The sequence below is a fragment of the Myotis brandtii genome, unplaced genomic scaffold (assembly GCF_000412655.1).
Source record: "Myotis brandtii unplaced genomic scaffold, ASM41265v1 scaffold61, whole genome shotgun sequence".
Classification (NCBI taxonomy): domain Eukaryota; kingdom Metazoa; phylum Chordata; class Mammalia; order Chiroptera; family Vespertilionidae; genus Myotis; species Myotis brandtii.
This window is the reverse complement of record NW_005370318.1, coordinates 1,049,963-1,055,974: the sequence shown is the minus strand read 5'-3', so window position 1 is coordinate 1,055,974 and position 6,012 is coordinate 1,049,963. Positions and strand designations below refer to the sequence as shown.

General features: G+C 49.8%; 1 protein-coding gene across 2 annotated transcripts in view; it reads left to right on the top strand.

Annotated features, from left to right (window-relative positions):
- The window catches only part of ACSS2 (acyl-CoA synthetase short-chain family member 2), a 61,952-nt gene that overhangs the window by 580 nt on the left and 55,360 nt on the right, over positions 1–6,012 (top strand). The window lies entirely within an intron of this gene.

The window sequence follows — 6,012 nt, the reverse complement described above, 5'->3', positions numbered from 1 at the left end:
CGCTTGTCGGGGTCTGACTCGCTCCCGCCCGGCTCCGCGCTGTCAGCGCTGTCAGCGGGCAGTAGGCGCGCAGGTGGAGATGGGGTTATCTTTGCAGAGGCCGGAGGGCAATGCCGGGTCGCGAAGTGGGAGATCGCGGAGAAGAGCACGTTACAAGCGCGACCTTAGTGATTCAGGACCTTATGCAGCCGGCGGCCAAATCCCCTCTTCCAGTTGGAGCTAGAATCCTCCTCAGGCCCCAGACTCTTCCACTGGCCGTAAACCCGGTTTAACCCGGTTCTTCCTCCGATCCCAGACCCCTCTGATCCCAGACCCCTTCTTGGATTCCAAGATCCTTTTCCTCCGATCTCGGACTCCTCCGACCCCAGATTCCTCTTTTGACCTGACTCCCTGCCCCTGGCCCCCTCCAACACCTGCTTCATCCTCAGACTGCACCCCTCCTTTGGACGTCCCTTCTCAGACGTCAGATCCCTCACTGCCCCCCCCCCCACTTCTCAGACTCCTCTTTCAAGCCCAACCCCTTCTGGTACCCCTGACCTAAACCCAGTGTGTCTTAGGATCCCTACGAGCAAACTCCCAGATTCCACTCTAGAGAGCATGGTTTAGGACTCTGGGATGGGGGTCTCTGGAACCTGAATAGTTACCATCATTTTAAGAGTTTTTGATGTGGTCTGGAAAGGACGCTTTAAGAAAGGAACAATGGGCATGACGGTGTGGCAGGAGTGGGGTGGGGTGGGGTGGGGGAGTGGGGAGTGGGTCTTTGTGGTCTAGGTGTCTGTGTTCGATTTCCTGTGCCACCACTTACACACTGTGTGATCTTGGGTCAGACACTTCATCTTCTTTGGTGTCCGTTTCCTCATCTGACAACTGGAGAGATTAACAGTATCCATCTCAGGGGGTTGTTGTGAGGATTAAGCAACAGGTAGAAAGCTTTTAGTGTAGTTCTTGGCCCTACTTAATAAATGTCATTATTATCATTATTTTCATGTCTTTAACCTTGTGGATTCTTATCTCATCCAACCTTACCCATCCTCTTCCCACGCTTAGGAATTCCAACTACAGTATAGCTTGCACTATTTTCCCATTTCCAAGGATGAGGGGTTCGCTCTTTATTAGGCTTCTTGTCCAAACTCTCTTCATACAGTTCACAGGGAGGGAGAGGGAAGGGGCTGGTCAAGCCCCTGGGCATACATCCCCTCTTTCACTCCAGGACAGTTTGAAAATCTACAAGGGGGGTAGGGGTGGGTGGAGTGGGTGGGGTGGGGAATCTATTATGGGCCCAGAACATGCATTGGTAACTGTCGACAGGAGGGGGCAGTATGGGTTGGGAACAGCTCTAGGACTTGGGAGAAGGTTTGGGGAGAGGGGAGAGGAAGAGGGCTGCCCAAAGCTGTGACTGTCTATACCCTATACCTGGGACTGTGTGCCCATTGCTTGTGCCTTTCTCCCCCCAGAGAGGCTAGTATCTTCTCAGTGAAGTCCATAGGGCTTATTATGCTTCAGTGAAGTATTATTCCCCCCAGTAGGGCATGTCTTAACTAAATGAGGTCCGTGTCCCGTCATTGATGTCCATTCCCTCAGTGGGGTGTGAGTCCCCCTAGTGGGGTCAACATATTTTTAGTAAAATCTATATCTTTGGTATCTCCTAGAGCAGTGATGGCAAACCTATGACACGGGTGTCAGAGGTGACACGCGAACTCATTTTTTTTGGTTGATTTTTCTTTGTTAAATGGCATTTAAATATATAAAATAAATATCAAAAATATAAGTCTTTGTTTTACTATGGTTTCAACTGTCAAAAAATTTCTATATGTGACACGGCACCAGAGTTAAGTTAGGGTTTTTCAAAATGCTGACACGCCGAGCTCAAAAGGTTCGCCATCACTGTCCTAGAGGGAAACCCATGTCCCCCCAGTAGGGTCTGTGACCTTCAACACCATTCAAGTCCTATTAGCAGGGTCCATAGCCCTTCAGTGAGATCTGAGACCCCTCAGCAAGATCTGTGCTCCCTTAGTGGAGTCCACGTACCTTCAGTGAAGTGTGTGCCTGTTGACTGTAATGTCTCTTCGATAAAGCATCTGTCTTCTCTGTGGGGTCCATGCGATCTGAGACCCTCCCCTCAGGATTGGGTAGGCTCTGGACCATAGGTTTGAACATGGAAGTATTATTTTCAGTTTAAGGTGTGCTGGGCTTGTGGTTAGCTGGGCAAAGAACAAGGGAACAGGTGGGAAAGGGGGATGGGCCTGATGTGGTCACAAACCCTGTGTAGGCTTCAGGAGATGGGGGTTGTCAGCTCTGGGCCTCAAAATCACTCTTGGAGTTAAATATTTAAGGTTCCTCCTTGCCTTGACAGACATTTTGTGAACTGACAGGTAGTGTGGGCTTTTCTTGGTGGTGAGTGCAGGTGGGAGATGGAGGGTCCTGCCTGGCCCCTCCTTTCTGGAGTGGAACAGCTAGAGGTCAGCTAGAGGTAATTGAGCCCAGGTGCGGCAGGTGGGCGTGGTCTCTTGGTCAAGTAAAGAGTCTGGGAAGGGAAGAAGGATATGAGTAATTTCTCCTATTTGCATAGCCTTTGGTACAGTATTTCACAAGCCTTAGCTTGTGAGGATATAAAAAGACTTGGAGTCAAGAAACTTAGGTTTGGCCCTAACTTGGTCGTTGTTTTGCTCTGGGACCTTGCACACATTCCTTTCCCTGAATATACCATTTGTGCAATGAGGAGGTAGGTATATTAGCAAAGACCTGGACACACCTCCTAATCTTCAATGAATCTTGTACTTTAGAGCTGGATGGGAATTTGTGGAGCCAGGGAGAGTGAAGATATAATCTCGGTGTGGGGCGGGGAGAGAGAAAATCTGAGCTAGCACAAACGTTAACAGAGAGGGGCCATGCCCTAGACGTCGTGGGAGGATTTTTTTTTTTTTCCTGAGGATGGAGGGGAAGAGTTTACTCCGAATGGAGGGATAGTGCTTTGAGGGAAAGTGATCCCAGAAGACACCCAGAAAAAAACCCTACTCCACCTGGCTTTTCAACTCTGTGGGTGACAGGCTTGTGCCCCCCCCCCCCCCCCCCCCCCCACTTCTCAGACTCCTCTTTCAAGCCCAACCCCTTCTGGTACCCCTGACCTAAACCCAGTGTGTCTTAGGATCCCTACGAGCAAACTCCCAGATTCCACTCTAGAGAGCATGGTTTAGGACTCTGGGATGGGGGTCTCTGGAACCTGAATAGTTACCATCATTTTAAGAGTTTTTGATGTGGTCTGGAAAGGACGCTTTAAGAAAGGAACAATGGGCATGACGGTGTGGCAGGAGTGGGGTGGGGTGGGGTGGGGGAGTGGGGAGTGGGTCTTTGTGGTCTAGGTGTCTGTGTTCGATTTCCTGTGCCACCACTTACACACTGTGTGATCTTGGGTCAGACACTTCATCTTCTTTGGTGTCCGTTTCCTCATCTGACAACTGGAGAGATTAACAGTATCCATCTCAGGGGGTTGTTGTGAGGATTAAGCAACAGGTAGAAAGCTTTTAGTGTAGTTCTTGGCCCTACTTAATAAATGTCATTATTATCATTATTTTCATGTCTTTAACCTTGTGGATTCTTATCTCATCCAACCTTACCCATCCTCTTCCCACGCTTAGGAATTCCAACTACAGTATAGCTTGCACTATTTTCCCATTTCCAAGGATGAGGGGTTCGCTCTTTATTAGGCTTCTTGTCCAAACTCTCTTCATACAGTTCACAGGGAGGGAGAGGGAAGGGGCTGGTCAAGCCCCTGGGCATACATCCCCTCTTTCACTCCAGGACAGTTTGAAAATCTACAAGGGGGGTAGGGGTGGGTGGAGTGGGTGGGGTGGGGAATCTATTATGGGCCCAGAACATGCATTGGTAACTGTCGACAGGAGGGGGCAGTATGGGTTGGGAACAGCTCTAGGACTTGGGAGAAGGTTTGGGGAGAGGGGAGAGGAAGAGGGCTGCCCAAAGCTGTGACTGTCTATACCCTATACCTGGGACTGTGTGCCCATTGCTTGTGCCTTTCTCCCCCCAGAGAGGCTAGTATCTTCTCAGTGAAGTCCATAGGGCTTATTATGCTTCAGTGAAGTATTATTCCCCCCAGTAGGGCATGTCTTAACTAAATGAGGTCCGTGTCCCGTCATTGATGTCCATTCCCTCAGTGGGGTGTGAGTCCCCCTAGTGGGGTCAACATATTTTTAGTAAAATCTATATCTTTGGTATCTCCTAGAGCAGTGATGGCAAACCTATGACACGGGTGTCAGAGGTGACACGTGAACTCATTTTTTTTGGTTGATTTTTCTTTGTTAAATGGCATTTAAATATATAAAATAAATATCAAAAATATAAGTCTTTGTTTTACTATGGTTTCAACTGTCAAAAAATTTCTATATGTGACACGGCACCAGAGTTAAGTTAGGGTTTTTCAAAATGCTGACACGCCGAGCTCAAAAGGTTCGCCATCACTGTCCTAGAGGGAAACCCATGTCCCCCCAGTAGGGTCTGTGACCTTCAACACCATTCAAGTCCTATTAGCAGGGTCCATAGCCCTTCAGTGAGATCTGAGACCCCTCAGCAAGATCTGTGCTCCCTTAGTGGAGTCCACGTACCTTCAGTGAAGTGTGTGCCTGTTGACTGTAATGTCTCTTCGATAAAGCATCTGTCTTCTCTGTGGGGTCCATGCGATCTGAGACCCTCCCCTCAGGATTGGGTAGGCTCTGGACCATAGGTTTGAACATGGAAGTATTATTTTCAGTTTAAGGTGTGCTGGGCTTGTGGTTAGCTGGGCAAAGAACAAGGGAACAGGTGGGAAAGGGGGATGGGCCTGATGTGGTCACAAACCCTGTGTAGGCTTCAGGAGATGGGGGTTGTCAGCTCTGGGCCTCAAAATCACTCTTGGAGTTAAATATTTAAGGTTCCTCCTTGCCTTGACAGACATTTTGTGAACTGACAGGTAGTGTGGGCTTTTCTTGGTGGTGAGTGCAGGTGGGAGATGGAGGGTCCTGCCTGGCCCCTCCTTTCTGGAGTGGAACAGCTAGAGGTCAGCTAGAGGTAATTGAGCCCAGGTGCGGCAGGTGGGCGTGGTCTCTTGGTCAAGTAAAGAGTCTGGGAAGGGAAGAAGGATATGAGTAATTTCTCCTATTTGCATAGCCTTTGGTACAGTATTTCACAAGCCTTAGCTTGTGAGGATATAAAAAGACTTGGAGTCAAGAAATTTAGGTTTGGCCCTAACTTGGTCGTTGTTTTGCTCTGGGACCTTGCACACATTCCTTTCCCTGAATATACCATTTGTGCAATGAGGAGGTAGGTATATTAGCAAAGACCTGGACACACCTCCTAATCTTCAATGAATCTTGTACTTTAGAGCTGGATGGGAATTTGTGGAGCCAGGGAGAGTGAAGATATAATCTCGGTGTGGGGCGGGGAGAGAGAAAATCTGAGCTAGCACAAACGTTAACAGAGAGGGGCCATGCCCTAGACGTCGTGGGAGGATTTTTTTTTTTTTCCTGAGGATGGAGGGGAAGAGTTTACTCCGAATGGAGGGATAGTGCTTTGAGGGAAAGTGATCCCAGAAGACACCCAGAAAAAAACCCTACTCCACCTGGCTTTTCAACTCTGTGGGTGACAGGCTTGTGCAATCAGACCACGGGGAGACTCCACCTTGGACTTGACCCACCTTCTCTCGTTATCCACGCTCTTTCCCGTTCAAGCCCCGCCTTAACCCAACCTGTCATCTGTCAGTCCCAAACCCCACCCCATCCTGGTCACTTCATGGGCCCGCCTCCTCTCCTGTCACGCCTGCCCCCCTCCCGCCTCTGTCAATACAGGATCCACCCCGCTCTCCTGCCACACCCGGCCCCGCCCCTTCTACTTCATGCTACGGTCCCACCCCTCCTGCGAGTCGGCTCCTCTCCTCCCCGAGCACCTGAGCAGCGCTCGCCTTTCCCCTACTCGTGCCTTTGCTCACCCTGGTCCCGCTCCCAGAAGGCACGGCTCCGGCCCTCA